The sequence below is a fragment of the Ceratotherium simum genome, unplaced genomic scaffold (assembly GCF_057802395.1).
Source record: "Ceratotherium simum simum isolate JZ-2026a unplaced genomic scaffold, ASM5780239v1 HiC_scaffold_43, whole genome shotgun sequence".
Classification (NCBI taxonomy): domain Eukaryota; kingdom Metazoa; phylum Chordata; class Mammalia; order Perissodactyla; family Rhinocerotidae; genus Ceratotherium; species Ceratotherium simum.
This window is the reverse complement of record NW_028261259.1, coordinates 3,561,230-3,578,638: the sequence shown is the minus strand read 5'-3', so window position 1 is coordinate 3,578,638 and position 17,409 is coordinate 3,561,230. Positions and strand designations below refer to the sequence as shown.

Here is a 17,409-nt window from a genome sequence, read left to right as displayed (position 1 = left end):
ATCAAGTCTAGACTCCATCTGGGATTTTCCTATCAAATTAGAGAAATTCTATTTCAAATAAAAACAGAAAAGGAAAACCTATCAGGCCGTTTGAAAATAAATGGGCAGACACACATGGCCACCTATGGCATGATTTCACTTATAAGAAACATGCAGAACAGATAAAAAAAAAAAAAAAACAGTGACAGAAAACAGATGAGGGGTTGCCAGGGCCTGAGGGAGAAAGTGGGAGTGAGTGCTTTTAGAACAGGGTGTTCTTTTGGAGAATGAAATATTCTAAACCCATACAGTGGTGATGGCTGCACAGCATTGTGAATGTACTTAATGCTCATGAAGTGTACAATTTAAAATGAAAAACATTAAACTGTTAAAAGATGAAAGTGAAATTTATTTTAAATAATCAAGATATAAACAATAAAAAAAAATCAATGAAAGAAACCAAGAAATAGAGAAACACAATTAGGAGGATGGGGAAGGAAATTTGTGGTAAGGGAGTAGGTGGAATAGGTGGGACTGGAGGTGCTGATGAGGGAGGGTCTCGAGCCAGCTCTCCCAGGCCGCAGAGATTGGCCTCAGCTACCTCCCTGTCTCCTGCAGGCGCCTGTGCAAGGGATGGCTCTCCCTGCACAGAGGCTGGGCCCTCAGCTGCCTCCTGTTCTCCTGCTGGAGGCTGTGCAGGGGATGGCTCTCCCTGCACAGAGGCTGGGGCCTCAGCTGCCTCCCTGTCTCCTTCAGGCGCCTGTGCAAGGGATGGCTCTCCCTGCACGGAGGCTGGGGCCTCAGCTGCCTCTCGTTCTCCTCCATGAGCCTGTGCAGGGCTTGGCTCTCCCTGCACAGAGGCTGGGCCCTCAGCTGCCTCCTGTTCTCCTGCTGGAGGCTGTGCAGGGGATGGCTCTCCCTGCACAGAGGCTGGGGCCTCAGCTGCCTCCCTGTCTCCTGCAGGAGACTGTGCAGGGGATGGCTCTCCCTGCACAGAGGCTGGGGCCTCAGCTGCCTCCTGTTCTCCTGCAGGAGCCTGTGCAGGGGATGGCTCTCCCTGCACAGAGGCTGGGGCCTCAGCTGCCTCCTGTTCTCCTGCAGGAGCCTGTGCAGGGGATGGCTCTCCCTGCACAGAGGCTGAGGCCTCAGCTGCCTCTTGGAGTCCTGCAGGAGTCTGTGCAGGAGATGTCTGTCCCAGCACGGAGGCAGGGATCTCAGCTGCCTCCTCGTCTCCTGCAGGAGGCTGTGCAGGGGATGGCTCTCCCTGCACAGAGGTTTGGGCCTCTTCTGCCTCCTGGTATCCTACAGGAGACTGTGCAGGGGATGGCGCTCCCTGCATGGATGCTGGGGCCTCAGCTGCCTCCTGGGCTGCTGCAGGACATGGTGGATATGATGGTTCTCCCGGGATTGAAGCTGGGTCTTCTGGTGGCTCTGAGGGTTTTATCACTGTCACTGCAGACCATCTCCCGGTAGCTGCTGATCCAGTCCTGTGGGACACCGGCGCCTCCATCGGGGAGATGGATGGAATATCCCCTTCCGCCAGCTCCACGCTGATCTTCTTCGTGGAGCTCTGCAAAGACAGTGACTGGCTCCGTCCCAGAGGCATCAGAGCCCTGCCCAGCTGTCCTTGCTGCTGCTTCTGCCCTCTGGACTTAATTCTCCCAGATCAGGCACACACCTGTGTCTGCACATTATTCCACCCCTGAGGAAAGACCTACACCTCAGGGGCTTGGGATAAACCTCAGGCAGAAGGGCACCACCCCGCACTCCACATCCCACCCAGCCGGCCTTGACCTGGGCTTTGAACCTGACCGACCCCCCCAAGGCTTCTAACACCTCTCCAACTGCTCCTGCTCACGGTGGTCTACCCACATGAACCCGCCCTTCCAGGCACACATGGGGAGGGGATGTAGGGCTGCCCAGATGGGACCACAGTGGTAGCCTGGTTTGGAATGGCCTTCCCTGGGCCTCCCGGTGTTACCTTTCCGTCCCTCCGGGTAAACGACCAGAGCCGTCGGCCGTGAGAGGGGCACCAGCATCTGCATCGGTCTTTGGGGGCTTTCCTGGGGCTCCGGCCCCTGGTCATCGGGAAGCAGCAACTGAACATGTTGCTCCTTCTAGACAAGTGCTGGAGAAGTGAGCTCGCTTGGGGGCTGTGTTTAGGATGTGGGTGCCTAGTTACCAGGGTTCCAAGTTCTGTTGGGCTCTGTGAGGTCACTTCCTGGGATCCCCTTACCTAAGCTTCCTCCTCACACAAGACCTTCCTAAGGGCCCCCCGGGCTGCTGACTGCTCACTCTCCATCTCCATACCCTGTCCAGACACAGTCACACCGACACAGTCCACCCCACAGCCTCTGGGGAGGTCTGGACGCAACCAGGGCCCCAGCTTTGAGGACACAGAGTTGAATTCAGTCCCGCTCCTGCTTCTTGCCAGTGATGTCACCCTGGACAACCCTGCGCCTCTCAGGGCCTCCCCTCTCAGGGTCTCTCCTGTGTTCATGTCCCTCTCTGTGTAGTGGGGGTCATTCTAGCATCTACTTCCTAGGGATGTCATCAGGTGTATAGACCTAGAGATCCCTTCAGGGGCTGTGAATCCCGTGGGCTGCTCCCACACATAGCTCCTGCACAGACTTGGCAGTGCAAGGATTACAGGAAGGGCTGGCTGTGGCAGAGAATACGACGCAAAGAGGCTTGGGTCTGCTGGGCGTCTGGGAGAGGCACTTCCCCTCTTGCCTGTTTCCCAGTGTTCCTAGGGAGGGTTGAAATGAAATGACTTTCAGACATCATCTCCTTCTGGCTCGCAACCCTCCAGGGCCTCCTGTTATGTTTAGACTCAGGTCCAAGTGCCTGAGTGGTGGTCATCTCAGCCTATGTGGTGGGCAGCCCCCACAACGGCTCCCAGCGTTCCCACTTCCTAGGCACACATCCTATGTAATCCCCGCTCCTCTATGAGAATGGACTTTGCGGCTGGCTTCTAACCAATAGAATAGGGCCGAGTGATGGGATGTCACTTCCACGGTCAGCTTAATGAAAAGTCTGTGACTTCTGTGTGGTTCTGTCTCTCCTGTGTTCATTCTAACTCTCTGTCTCTGTCTCTCTCTCTCTTTGTCTCTCTCTGTCTCTGTGTCTCTGGCTGTCTGTATCTTTCTTGGTCTCTCCCTGTCTCTCTGTCTCTCTCTTTGTCTCCCTGTCTCTGTCTGTGTCTACTCTCTTTGTCTCTCCTCCCCATCTTTCTATCTCTGTGTGTCTCTGTCTCTCTTTCTCTCCCTCTTTCTGTCTCTCTGATCCACTATTCAGGAGAAGCCATATCAGATATTATGAGCTTCCTTCCCTATGACACCCCCTAATGCAAAGAACTGGCAGAGGGTCCCGGCCCACAGACAGAAAAGGCCTGAAACCCCCCATCCAAACTGAATCCTACCACTGCCCCGATGCTTGTGAATGATCTCCGAGATGGCTCCTGCCTCTATCGAGCTTCAGTTGAGAACACAGCCCCAGCCTCCTGCTAGACCTTGACGGGGAGCCTCCCAGCTGACCTGAGCCTGGACCCTGGTACAGACACTGTCAGATGCTCAATGATAGGTCTCATAAGTGCTAAGTGAGGCTAATGCTGTCACCCAGCATAGACAGCTAGTACCTCCTTCCAGGCCTGGGTCTGGCCCTGCCATCCTCTCTCCCTCACTTCTCTCCTCCCCAGCTCACTCTAGCCACACTGGCTCTTTTCTCACCTCCTCTCTCGTCAAATCCTCTTCTGCCTCCAAGTCTCTGTGCCTTTGAGCTTCCCCCCAGCACGCTGTTTGCAGACAGATGCAGGGCTGGCTCCTCTTGTCCTTCTGCTCAGGGCACAAATGTCCCCAGGGAGGCCCTTTACACCCACCTAGGGGCTCCAGGCCCTCCCTCCTCCAGCACCCTGCTTCATTGCTCTGTAGCACCTTCTCTTCTTTTTCACATGGATTTGTTCATGATTTTGTCCTTTCCACCTCCAGGCTGTGAGCTCCTGGAGGACAGGGACCATGTGGGTGCTTTCAGCACTGCCCTCAGGACTAACATGGGCCCTGCTCAGGGTGAGTGCTGGGGCCACAGTAGCTGAAAGAATCATGAAAGGATCTCAGAGTCCCCTCCCGCCTCTGAGCAGCTCCCATTGTGGACGTGGATGCCAGTAATCAAAGGTGCCTGTTGCTTTGGACAGGGGAACACCCAGAACGAGCCCTGGGCGTCCCTTCCCTGCTCCACTTGCTGCATTGAGCATGAGTGGACACAGGACACCCCTGGTGGTCAGCCCTAGCCTTGCAGCCCCAGGCAGGAAAGCAGAAAGCAAAACACACACCTTTCTTTGTTTGGGGTCCTCAAGGCAGTGGTTCCACCAGGGCCGAGGGCGCAAAGGAGCAGGACCTGTGGGCTCCAGGAGGGACGTGAGGGACCTCAGAAGCCTCTCTTGCTCCCCGCTTTCCCTCCACTGGCCCTGGCGTGTCCCTTTGACTCACAAGGCCTCCTCGCCCCAGCCAGGGCAATGACTCCACCTCACTTCCAAAGGAGGACCCCGAGGCTCCGACAAGGATGGCCTTGTCCCTGGTCCCCAGACAAGTCGACCAGTGCTCTGCCATGTTCTGCACTGCCCGGGGCCCCAGTCCCCAAGCTCTCAGGCTGCCTTCTGCTCAGCAAGACCTCGAGGGAATGGAATGCATTTTACAAGGACTCAGAGAACAGTGGGTCATGGATGGAGAACGAAGGTCAATAGACTCTTCTACAAGCCTGTGGGACCCTTAGAGTCACCCCATCTATGCACCCCAATTTACAGAGGCGTAAGATCTGGCCTTCTCTGCTGTATCCCCTCCCCCATAGGGGGTCACATCCTAGTTGCCGGTGCCCAGAGTGGTGGCCACAGGACGCCAGACCTGGTTCTCTACAGGCTGCTCTAGGGATGGCCCCAACCCCTGCATCCCGCTGTGTACCTTGGGGACCCCCTGCCCACCAGTCTCACATCTCTCCCCTTCATGCTATGGGCCTGGGCATGTTGTTAGGGGACCGAATGCCCATGCCCCATGGCAGAGCTGCCTCCAACCTCTTTCTTCCTTCCTCCTGTCACCTCCTCAGTGAGCACTTCCCTTCTGAGACCGGGCTGGGCAGTCAGAGTGTGTGTGTATGCTTGTGTGTGTGAGTGTGTCCACGTGGGGATGTGTATAGCAAAGGGCCCTACATGGGAGGGCGTTGGCAGGGGTCCCCCAGGATCTTAGGGGCTCTCGTTCCCAAAGCAAACCCCTTGGAAGTGCTGAGGCTGGCCTAAGAGCTTGGAATGCTCTCTTCTCCTCTGGACTCTGCCCACCTCGTGGCCCCAGGGCCTGTCCCTGCTTCTCCTGGCCTCAGTTTCCCAACTGTCCTGTGAGGGTTGGACACGGAGCAACATCAGCCCCGATGAGCATGGACATGGCCCGGGATCTCCGCCCACATGAGTGTGGCAGGGATACCCTCACGGTCTCACAGGCCTCTCTCCTGTGCAGCAACCAGGCCTCCTGTCCATGGTCAGGCACACAGAGGGGCCCTGCAGACAGCACTTCTGGGTGACACAGCTCGCAGCACACACGTGTAACACAACGGTCCCTTGACATGGCTGCTTTCGTCTGTCCCCTCCCCAGCCAACTGCTCGGTGACCCTCACATCCCCTACGTCGCAGGAACACGCCACAGAAGCCAGGTGGGCCACACGGTGCACAGTTGGGTAGGTTGGACATCTGGGGACGTGAGGGTCACTGAATATACACCGACCTCACTGTCCTGGTCCACAGACTCCATCCCAGGGTCCAGCTCCATGCATGGCTGGTCCTGCGGACACGAAGACAGTGGTGGACACAGACCCTGGGCAGGGAGAAGGCCAGGCTGCCCTTTTCCCTCCTCCTCTACACCCCCTCCCTGCCACATGAGGTCCAGCCAGTCCCTGCCTGCAGCCCTGGCGGGTGTAGGAGGAGCTGAAGGGAGCCCAGCTGGGCAACTATTGGAGGGAGTTACTGTTATTAGGGAGCCCACTGGGTGCTGAGTGATTGCACCCCATTTTACAGATGACCAGTGGTCCCAGCATTCAAGGTCACTCTGCTCTAAGTGACCAAGTCCAGACGTGAACAGGGGACTAGAAATCCTTGATTTTCACCAGCATTGAGCCCAGCATTGACCATCGAGGCCTTGTCCTGCGTTGGGGCTCCCCCAGCCAGGCGACCTCCTGAGTCCAAGCACTTTGGGCAGCTTCATCTCCCTGCTTGAATCCCAACACACCCTCCTGAGGTCAGAGTCACTGACCCCATTTTTCATGGAGGAAACTGAGGCTCCGAGAAGACACCACATGACCTTGCCTGTCACAGGGCTGTGAGGTGACCCAGCTGTGGGTTTGACCCCAGGTCAATCTGACCCTAAAGGCTCTGCTAGCACAGGAGCCTGAGGAGGTGGCCTGTGAGCCCAGCACAGAGGTGAGTCCATCCTGGATGGGGGCTCGGGGGAGGGGCACTGCAGGCTAGGAGCTCTGAAGGGGGCAGGGGCTTGGCAGGGTCCTTGGGGAGGAAGGCTCTAGGGAGGGTGGGGTGCGGTGAGGGGTGCACTCTCGGGACGGTGTCTGGACCAGATCACACAGGGCCGTGACTCAGGCAAGGAGTCGGGCCTCACTACAGGTTGCTTGGACTTGAACGAGCAGTCTCATCAGAGCCTCGGGTGGTTAGATCCTAGATTTGGAGGGAGCTTGGTGGGCACCTTATCCACCTCCACTCAAGCCCAGATCCCCAAGAACCAACAGGATGAGAAGGCTGCCTCCATTTCCTCCCATGTACAGTGGGCACTGTGGCGGTCGCCTACCTCCTGCCTGGGCTGGGCATGCTGCCTGGAGGGCCCAGAGAGGGCTTCTTGTCAAAGTAGCCATTCAGGACAGGTCTGTGCTCAGAGAGCTCTGAGTGATGGGACCAAGGGCACGTCCCACCAGTGGGCTAAACAAGACGCTCCTGTCCACGTTGCTGTTGTTTATTCCAGGTGGACAGGGATGATGCAGCATCGCCCACCGTGTGGATGGAGAGGGCCAGCGAGGAGCTATGGTTGAAGAGCCTGAGACACAACGCTTGTGTGTGACCAAAGCTGCCACGGGTGTGGTGGAGGCTGAGGAGGAAGAGGTGCTGCTGGAGGCCAAGATGAAACCAGAGACCATCGGGGACCAGGGGGCGGTTGATTTCCATAACTGTGGGGGATGGCATGATCAGCAGAGTCTCTGGACCCGGCAGGACACCCCAGGCCGGCATCCAGCTCCTGGGCTTCTTGGCCCCTTTGTAGGTGTCGCTGGGGAACACTGGTCCCGGGCAAGAAGGGACTGGGAATGGGCTGTCAGGGAGAATGGGTAGGGCAGCCACCTTCTTTTCCTTGCCATCAGGGGACTCTGGGTCAAAACTCATGTTGCTCTCCTCCACCTTGGAGCTGGAGGAACCAGCCAAGTGCTCGCTGAGCATTGGACAATGTCCCTGCCACTGAGGTCCTGGCCCCACCTGAGGTGTCCCAGCACTTGGAGTGGGAGCTGTGCCTGGTCCTGAAGCCTGTGTTGGGGCCTGTTGGCTTGGAGGCTGGATGGAAGGGCTGCATTTGCAGAGGTCACGCCCCCTGGGTGAGTGGGGACTCTGGGACACCTGAAGTCACAGATGCAAGTGACCCGCACCTGGGAAGGTGTGAGGGAGGTGCACAGAGGGCAGTGCCTCAGTGGCAGGCAGGGCTTCATGCCCATGGGCAGCACTCCTTGGCAAAGGTCAGCTAGTCCTTTGGACCCTAGAGGGCAGAAGGCACCTAAGGCTCCCAGTGGTCCACGGGAGGCCAGGACAGCCTGCTGACTGGCAGGCATCAGGCCTGCAGCACGAGAGGTTCAGGGTGAAACTGCTCCTGGGTAGCCTGGGCCAGCTGGTTGGACAGAAAAGATGGCCACCTGGTTTTTGTCACTCTAGTCTGTACGTGCTCATCTCCCCAGCTAGCCAGACCCTGGGGAGGGTGGCCCTGTGGCTGAACAGCACTAGGGCCTGAGGAGAAGGTGCCCTTGGCAATATCGAGTCCCTCTTCTTCATGTGAAGCAGGGTTGAGCTGGCTCCATGCCTGACCTCACCCCCTTGGTGACGGTGGGCTTCTTCGTGTCAAAGTCATACTAGGCATCGGGTTCATGGCACTGAACACATTGGCATCCTCAGGGGTCTTCAGCATGGGGGGGAGGGGGCAAAGGAGGGTTGGCTGTGCTCAGGACAGCCACACCAGGGACAGGGAAATGCACAGAGACAGGAAGCAGATCAGTGCTTGTCAGGGGGTGGGGGAGTGGATATGGGGGCATGGCTGCTTCATGGGTACAGGGGTTCTGGTGGGGTGAAGCAATGATCTGGAACTAGATAACGGTGACGGTACACAGCATAGAGGATGTAGTTAATGGCCGGCCCTGAATTGTACAACTTTAAGTGATGAAAACATTAAACTTTATTGAATCTAAATTGGAACACATAAAACATAAGAAATCATAAAACATAGAAAAGGGAAAAGACATCTCTGGGTGGGGGCTGGAGCCGGCCGGGCCTTAGTTGCTGGCGATGTGGGTGGTGCTGCAGCTGCCCTAGTGCTGGAGCCACTGCTGTGGCTGATGCTGGAGATCCCACCAGCTCTGGCTGTGCAACTGGCTCAGGAGCTGGACCTGAGCTGGGGCTAGAGCTGGGTCTGTCTCAGGCGATGGTGCCTGACCTGCTTCTAGAATTGGCTCCGGTCCTGAGACTGACTCTAGCTCTGCATTGTTGACAGATTTGGTGCGGGAGCTAGTGATGGAAATGGCTGCTGCTCTGGAGCTGGTCAAGTGTGGGAGCTGGAGGGAGCTCTAGTTCTGGAGCTGGCCGCAACTGAGCTCTAGAGCTGGTGCCAGAGCTGTCACTAGTCCACAGCTGGAGCAGGATCTGGTGCTATGTGGCTCTAACTTTGTAGGTTGAGGTAACTCTGGCTCTGCTGCTGGTGACCGAGCCTTCTCTAGCTCCACAGCTGGTAAACAACGTGTCCTGACCTTTAGATGGGGTCAGTGACATCACCAACCCATCATGAGCTGTCCATCAGATGGTGGGAGCACTCCAGCAAATAGCATCTATTACATTAGTGTTATTTCATCTCAGTTCCAGTTACATATTTATTTTAAATATACTTAGAAGGAGAATAGGATAACAGAAACCATTTACTCTTTGCTGAGATTTAACAGAGCACACCTTATTGATGTCGTTTTTTAAGAAATATTACACAGTGGAAGACACCATTCTCCTTCCTCTCTCTTTCCTCCCCAAAGGTAACTACTGTCTTGAAGTTAATATATGTATTCTATACACATTTTCTCTTGCAAAAAACAGTTGTCCCCAATTTGCTGAGATTTGTTATGTGTCTATCAAAGATATGCTTCTGAGCAGATGCTGTTAAAAACTCTGTCCTTTCAAAGTAAAGATGACAAGTCAACCATTAGTTGAGAAAGTACCTGCTTTTTAGACATCATTTTTAAAAGAGAGGTTTGAAAATATCTCCATCATGTTACCATTGATCCTCCCTATTTGGAAGAGTTACATTCTATTAATTTTTAGCAAACACTGCATGAGCCAGACTGAACCAGTGCTCCTAGGGGAAGGACAGGGTTAGGTTTCTGCAGCCTTTGGTCGTGACATGTTTGGGAACCTATCAACGCATAGCCTTGTTTTATGTTTGTCTCTTTTGAAAAGACCTTATTTAGTATAGACTGTAGACACATTATTTGAACTCCCAGCCAATATCACTATCCATAACCCATGCCTGAAGGAAGCTCATCTAACACAAGTGTTTTCTACATAGGGCCCATCACAGGCTTCTTGTGCTTAGGAACACTACACAACACTTCAGCACTATGTTTGCGGATCATTACAAAGAGGAAAAACAGCAGCAAGAAGCAAAAAAGGTGAAAAACGTACCATTTAATAGACCAGGAAAAGGACACTTGTTGACCTGAGAGCTGAAACAAGAGTGTCACCTTGTTCTACCTCAGCTGGGAACGTGCGCCTCAGGCAACTCCCACTTTCTGCCACTCTGCACCCGTCCAGGAATTACCAGGGAAAACACAGTGTGTGTTGGGTTTGGATTCACCTGTAAATGTTAGTGACTAGGTGAATTCACGAATATCAAATTACTGAATAAGGAGGATTGACTCTGTTCTGTTGCCAAAAACAATGAGTGTATGAAACTCATACTTCAGAACTTAAACATGGAAGGCTTTCTAATCTGCTTTAAAATCTACATGAAGAGTTTCATGGTTTTGAGCCATTTGTTAAAAATGTCAAAAACATCTTCTGATTGGTTTAAAAGAACAACTGATTGACCTCAGGAATGGCTGTGTGTACTCACCATCTCTGATTTCTCTCATTCTCTCTTGAACCCATTCCAATGAACCCCCACCACCCCACGACAACTCTTTTCTCCAAGGTCACAAGTGACCACCACATTGCTAAATCCTACAGTCATTTGTCAGTCTGTGATTTACTTGATCTACCAGCACTTGACATAACTATTCACTATGTATGTTCATAAAGCCTGGTAATAGCCAATAAATTATTTTGGGACAATCAGATATTCATTTGACAAAATATTAATAAATATTCTATTTGGTCTCACACCACTCCTTAAAAATCAACTCCAAATCTGAATATAATAAACAATAAAAGTTTAATGAATATTAAAAGTATTAGATTGTTTTAAAAAGATTATAGAACATCTTTATATCTTGGATAATAGACAGTCTTGCTAAACGAGACTCAGAAAGCAGAACTCTAGTCGACAAGATTCATAAAACTAACTACAGCAAAATACAACTTTGTAAGACCAAAGGCACCGTAAATTAAGTAAAAAAAACAGAAGAAAACACTCCAACATGTAATCAAGGGTTTCTCTGCAGACTATATGAAGAACTCCTGTAAACTAATGAGAGACAAACCATCCAGTGGAAGTGTGGCAAAGGATACGAACAGCCAAACAATTCTCAGTGGAGGAAATATGAAATGCCAGTAACCAAGAAGTGTTCAACCTTCCCAGAGATGACAGAAATACAAAATAAATCAACAAAGAGACATGCCTTAGATATCAGATTGACAAACATTTACAAAGTTTGTTTCAGGTGTTGGTTACATGGAAAAATGAATCCACTCATACAGTACTGAAGCACAACTTTTGGAGAACAAATTGAAAATACCTGTTGAATTTTTCAAATGAGCATTTTCTATGACTCAGCAGTTCTGTTTATTAGTATCTGCCCAGGAGATACCTTCACACAGATGCAAAAAGAAACATGTATAAGAATATTCTTCATAATATTGTAATAGCAAAAAATGGGGACAACCCAAACGTGCACCAAAAGAAGAATGGTTCAACAAGACGTAGTTTATTCATAGTAACATGTCAGAGTGACAAAGAATGGAGTAGATCCAAGCAAATTGTTACAGAAGTATCTCCCATATAGTTTTGGGTGAAAAGAGGAGGCTGCAGAATGAGGTGCATATTATACCATTTTCTTTAAACACACAAAACAAAAAGAAAAGAATATTTTTTCTACAGCAACAGATATATGTGGGGCTGTGGTTAAAGGAGCCTTTAGCTTGATCCATATATAACTTTTAATTAATTAATGTTTTACAAAGGTACTGCTTCATATATTATTTGTATAATGAAAAATTAAAATACATAAGACTAATTAAGTTCATTCTTTCCTACTAGAGAATTTCAGCTACCCCAAAGTAACTAAGAAATCAGAACGTCCACAGGAAAATGTCAGCATAGGTGGGGGACAATTGAGCTTGGCTAACATGAGCAGACATTTTTCATACATTAGGGGAGCTGATATTTTGCTGTAGGACCATCTTTGCCATGCAAACCTTGGGACAAAAGTGCAAGTATTTGCCAGGATACAGCCAAGATATAAAACCAACCAGGTCTTGAAAATAAAACGGAAAAGCCCAGTTGTCACTCTAAATCTACCTCTTCATTGGCCAAAACCAGCTTTGAAGCTGTTTTAGCCTGTTTCTCCACGAACAAGAGCCACAAAATTGACGGGCCAGCATCACCACCTCATGGCTCTGCTTCTCATCACAGGGTCCATCACCATACCCTTTGGCCCCCAAATCTCAAACCAAGAGTTCTGTCTTTTGGATATCCCTTCAAAGTTAAATGTTTTAGAAATACAAGAGACCCAAGTAGGGTTATGGCTTTTTTAATTCTGACAAGTCAAGATTTTTTAAGAGACTACTATCTATCATCATTGCCAGTTTGTAAAAGAACAGCCATTTAAAACCAAGAAATCAGAAAGGCCATAAACTCATATCAGAAGACAGTCCTGCTTATCAAAGAACAGTTGAAAGTGGTATACACATTTCATAAATACGTAAATATCCCATAACTATATTAATAATTGTGATCATTAGTTAGGCTGTTAAATAGGTCAACTTGACCAGGCCATGAGGTGCCCAGATCGCTGGCTAAACGTTATTTCTGAGGGTGTCTGTAAAAGTGTTTCTGGAAGAGATTAGCAGTTGAACTAGTGGGCTGAGTAAAGCAGATTGCCCTCCCTGTTGTGTGTGGGCCTCATCCAACCCACTGAGGGCCTGAATAGAACAAAAATGCCGAGGAAAGTTGAATTCTCTGTCTCTCTCTCTCTCTCTCTCTCTGCCTGAAGGTTTGAGCTGGGACCTCAGTCTTCTCCCGCCCTTGAACTGGAACTTATACCATTGTTGTTCCTGATTCTCAGGCCTGTGGACTCAGACTGGAACTACACCGCCAGCCTTCCTGAGTCTCCAGCTTGCAGACGGAAGATCATGGCACTCCTATGTCTCCTAGTGGTTCTGTTTCTCTGGAGAACGCTGATTAACACAATCATATTTACATACTTCTCCTTTATCAATCTGTGTCTCAGCTTTATCAATAAAGGCAGAGCTGGAGACAAGGTCTTGTACATAGATACTTAATTTGGGAGGTACCAGGAGTGAGAGAGCAGGGAGAGGTCATGAGTAATACTGTCCTTCTCATGGAGAGGCAGCCTTCCTTTGATCCTCATTGATCAGACTGGCCAGACGGCTCTGTCAGGTTCCAGGCACCCCCAGGAAACCACTGCTTGTCTGTCCTCACTCCTCCTTGTACATGGCCTGAAAATTGGCTCAGAGAACTTATGCAATTCACCAGAGATATACTCAAGTTGGCCTGGCAGAAGAGGCATTGAAAAACAGGCTGACACATGTTCTGGTTCCTTTTACATCAGATTTTATTGTTCCCTTTACTCACTTATTCTTTCAATAAAAAATGTATCAATATCTACCATGTCTTAATAATGATAGCAACATTTATTGAGCGCTTACTATATGCCTGGTACTGTTACTGCTTTATAGGTATTATTTCATTTAATCCTCACAACAGTGTTATGAGGTAAGTGCTTTTAGTATCCCCCATTTTACAGATGAAGAACAAAACACAGAGAAGTTAAATAATGTGCTTGAGGCCACACAGTCAAGAAATGGTGGCGCTCAAATATGACTCGGGAGTTTGGGCTCCTTCCTAACTGCCAGATGTCAACTGTGTTTCAGCTGCTCTGCTTCCAGGTTTCAGGCTCGTGATGGGGCATAGAGAGAAAGAGAATGCACACCGGGAGACAGGTGGGTGCCATCCCAACCCAACACAGTAAGTCGGATGGAAGTGGGCACCCAGGTGCCATCGGAGCATGGAGGGGTACTCTCACCCCAGAAGTTGGGGCCACTGAGCTGACTCTTGAATGACAGAAAGTGGAGATGGGGCGATGTAAGTTGGGGAGGAGTCCAGGCAGCAGAAATAACAGAAGAATACCACTGGGAACACCACAGAAGTGTAATGGTTTCAAATTTCAGTGCACACGCTCAGGTGGCAAACCATGCCATTGCCTTTTTTCTTTGGGACCTTAAAGTCTATTAGGATCCCCCATTCTCTAGGTGTCAGAAATAATCTCCTTCAATTCAGAGGCTGAGTCCACCCTGGCCCTGGGACCGTGTCCTCAACTGGGGGCTTCTGTGGAGCCATGGTATGTATCTGCATGGAGGACAAAGGTGGAGAAACCATCGTTACTCATCATCAGTCCACATGTTTCTGCTGACACTGCCCACAAGGGGTCCTTGACACAGAATACCGACTTGCTTAGTAAGCCTGTCTTATCTCCTGCTTCCTTGACCTTCTGGCCTCCTTCAGTGATGGCTCTCTCTCTGCTCTCCTTCACTGACAAGCTTCTCCAAAGACTCTCATCACCATGTCTCCACTTCTTCCCCTCCCAGTCTTCATTCACTATTCAACACACAGTGATGTGTATTCTGTTCCTACAACACACCCAAAATGTTCTGCTAAGATCGCCACTGGGCTCCACGTTGCTAAATCCAATAGATGCTCTTCTCTTCATCTTAGCTGATTTCCTGGCTATATTCAACTTTCATGACCCGACACTTTCCTACTTTTCTTTCTACAACGTTGACCACCTCCAAAAGTCATCCCTGATTTTTCTCTCATCTCCTTGATTTTACCTCTCCCCAAACATTTAATCTATCAACAAGTTCTATCAATTGTATTGTCAAAAATTACACATCAAGTCTATCAACTTCTCTGCAGTTCCGCTGCTAACACAGTGGCATATGCTACAATTCTCTCTCCCCTGGATGAGTGAAACAGCCTCTTCACTCATCTCTCTGCTTCCACACTTGCCTCCAACAATCCAGTCTCTGCACAGTAGACGTGGCATCCTCAGTTCTGTGCAACATCTCATCATGTCTGGCTCCAGGAAAATTCAGTTCTGTTTTTCTTAGGAAAATCTTTGGTTTTGTAAGATATCCTTGATGTTTTCTGGCATATAGTTTTATTTATCTTCATTTTTACTGTCAAAAGACACATATAATCACACACACACACAGAAACTCTCATTAAGGGCCTATTACTTGTAAATCATTAGCTTGATATAGTGAGACATAAAAAGTAACCTCATTCTTTTAAAAAGTAACTTGATAACAGGGACTCTGGCTTAAGGAGCTCATGAATTGGTTGGAGAAAAAATAAAACAATGAAAATGTAAGCAAAGAGAAAAAGGTGTAAACAACAGTCCACCATAAAATATCATCACAAGATGGCACAAGATTAGTTGCCAAATTAAATATGAACAAATTATTTGCTACAGAAATTCACAGGAAGGAAAATACTGGAAGCTGGACTGGAAAGAAAAAACTTCAGGGAAGACAGAAAATAAATTTGAATTGGCCCCTGAAGAATGAGTAGGATTTATAAAAGCACAAAGAATTAAAAAGTCATAAAAGCTCAAGTAAACTAGTTTTGCTAAAGAAGAAAGTATGGTTTACTGAGTCATCAGAAAGAAGGCTCACAACAGAATGAGGTCAGCTCAGCGAGGACCATGAATGCCAGGGTGAGAAGTCTGACTGATTTTATAGGCAATGAGAGCCACTTAAGCATTTGATGTAGGGCTTCCCATGATCAATGTGGTACTTTAGGAAGATTATTCTGGCATGGTGTGAGACTGAAGGATGAGAGGAAGCTGTCACTAATCCACTCAGCCTCCCTATAGGGAGCTCTCATTTTTTTTTACATAAGCTTTGTGAACAGTTATCCTCCAACAACAGTTTCTGGATGAGCATCTCCAGGATGGTCATGGCTGCACATATCTTGTTTAATTGGAAGAGACCACAGATAACTAAATCACAGGCTGACACATTTATGATGAGACTGAAGAAGACAAGTCTTTACTCAGCCTGTGTCCACTGGGAAAGCAGGAGGTGCCCTCCACTCTGCTCCCTCCTCCCCTACATCCAGACAAAACACCAGCATCTCCAGGCCACCTCCCTTTGTTCCAGTCAGGTTCATCTGATGCTGTTCCTTACCTTCTCCTTATATCTGACGTCACTGCTCATGCTATTAGGTCCTAAGACTTTGGGACTTCAGCTCCTTTGGCCTTGCCTTTCTTTGGCTATGACAGCAATGGTCATCTCTTTACAGCTGAGACAAAGACCAATTATTTGCATCTTGGTCTCTCCTCTTTACCTTTTAGGGCTTCATCCTCTGGGGCAGATGCTACAGAAAGAAGAATGCCAAAATGCTTTTGCTGTGTGATGACAATAAGTTATTTCTACTCTTCAAAGCCCTGTAGATCTATGGGCAGGTCTGTGCACTCCGTAGAACAATATCTTGAAAATGAAGCTCAAAATGCACTCACTCCCATTCTGTGCCAGGCATAAAATATACCCGCCAGCAGAAAACTAGGGGATTGCAACTCCAACACTTCAGTCTCAGACTTACCTTTAGTTTATTAAACACTTTAAAGGATATAACAGTTAATGATGTATCTTCCTGCTCAAATATTATCAATATCTCCTAATATTTCCAAATAAAATCCTTTGGGAGGAAAGAAACTAATACTTTGGGGGATGTCTTAGGTACCAGGCCCTCTTCTAAGCAGTTTTCATACATTATTTATTTCATCTTCTAAACAACACTTTTAGGTGGGTACTATCCCCGTTTTACTGATGAGGAAACTAATGTTGAAGAAGGTTAAGTAATTTGGCCAAGGTAACACAGAATGTAAGGAGTGGATTCAACCTAGCTCCATCTTCACTGTACCACCCAGCCCACTCTGCCTTCACATGGCATTCAGGCTCCGAAGAGTGTGGCCCCAAACTGCCTCTCCAATCTAGTACACATTTTCCCATCTTTTATTTTGTTATATATAAATCACAGTTGTTTGTCCAATCTAATTTCATGATTTCAAAAACATAACATCATAGAAAACCAACCAGCAGCAGTTGCTAAGCTGAAATACACATACTTTACAACCTAGCAATTCTACTCCTAGGTAAATACCAAGAGAAACATGCACATATGTTCATCAAAGACAGGTACAGTACTCAGAGCAGCACTACTCACACGAGTCAAAAACAAAAACATGGGCATAACCCAAATATCTATCTACAACAGAAGGGACAAATATTTCTACAAGGAAAATATAAATAGCAATGAGAACAAACCGTAGCCATACACACGTATGAATCTCACAAACATAATGCTGTGTGAAAGAAGCCGGGCACGAAAAAGTATATGCTCTATGATTCCATTTATATGAAGTTCAGAAACAGGCAAAACTTATCTGTCCCACTGGAAGCTGGGACAGAGGTCATCTGCCCCCAGGTGGAGGGGAGCAGATATGACTGAAGAGAGATGACGCCTCAGCACAAATCAAGGTGGTGGCACCAAACTATATTAGAGTCATCGTAGTCTTCACAGGCATGACCTCACGCTGGGAAAAAAAAAAAAAAAAGCCAGTTTTACTAAAGAACATTGTTTTTTTTTGTGAGGAAGATCAGCCCTGGGCTAACACCCGTGCCCATCTTCCTCTACT

At 49.0% G+C, this 17,409-nt stretch overlaps 1 long non-coding RNA gene across 1 annotated transcript; it reads right to left on the bottom strand.

The window, feature by feature from the left end:
* Positions 1-12,242: 12,242 nt before the first annotated feature.
* Positions 12,243-17,304, bottom strand: LOC147911421 (uncharacterized). Its single transcript, XR_015551225.1, has 3 exons — positions 15,899-17,304; positions 14,718-14,887; positions 12,243-14,057 (listed from the first exon to the last, which is right to left on the bottom strand). It is a non-coding gene; the product is annotated as an uncharacterized LOC147911421 (long non-coding RNA).
* Between the last annotated feature and the right edge of the window lie 105 nt (positions 17,305-17,409).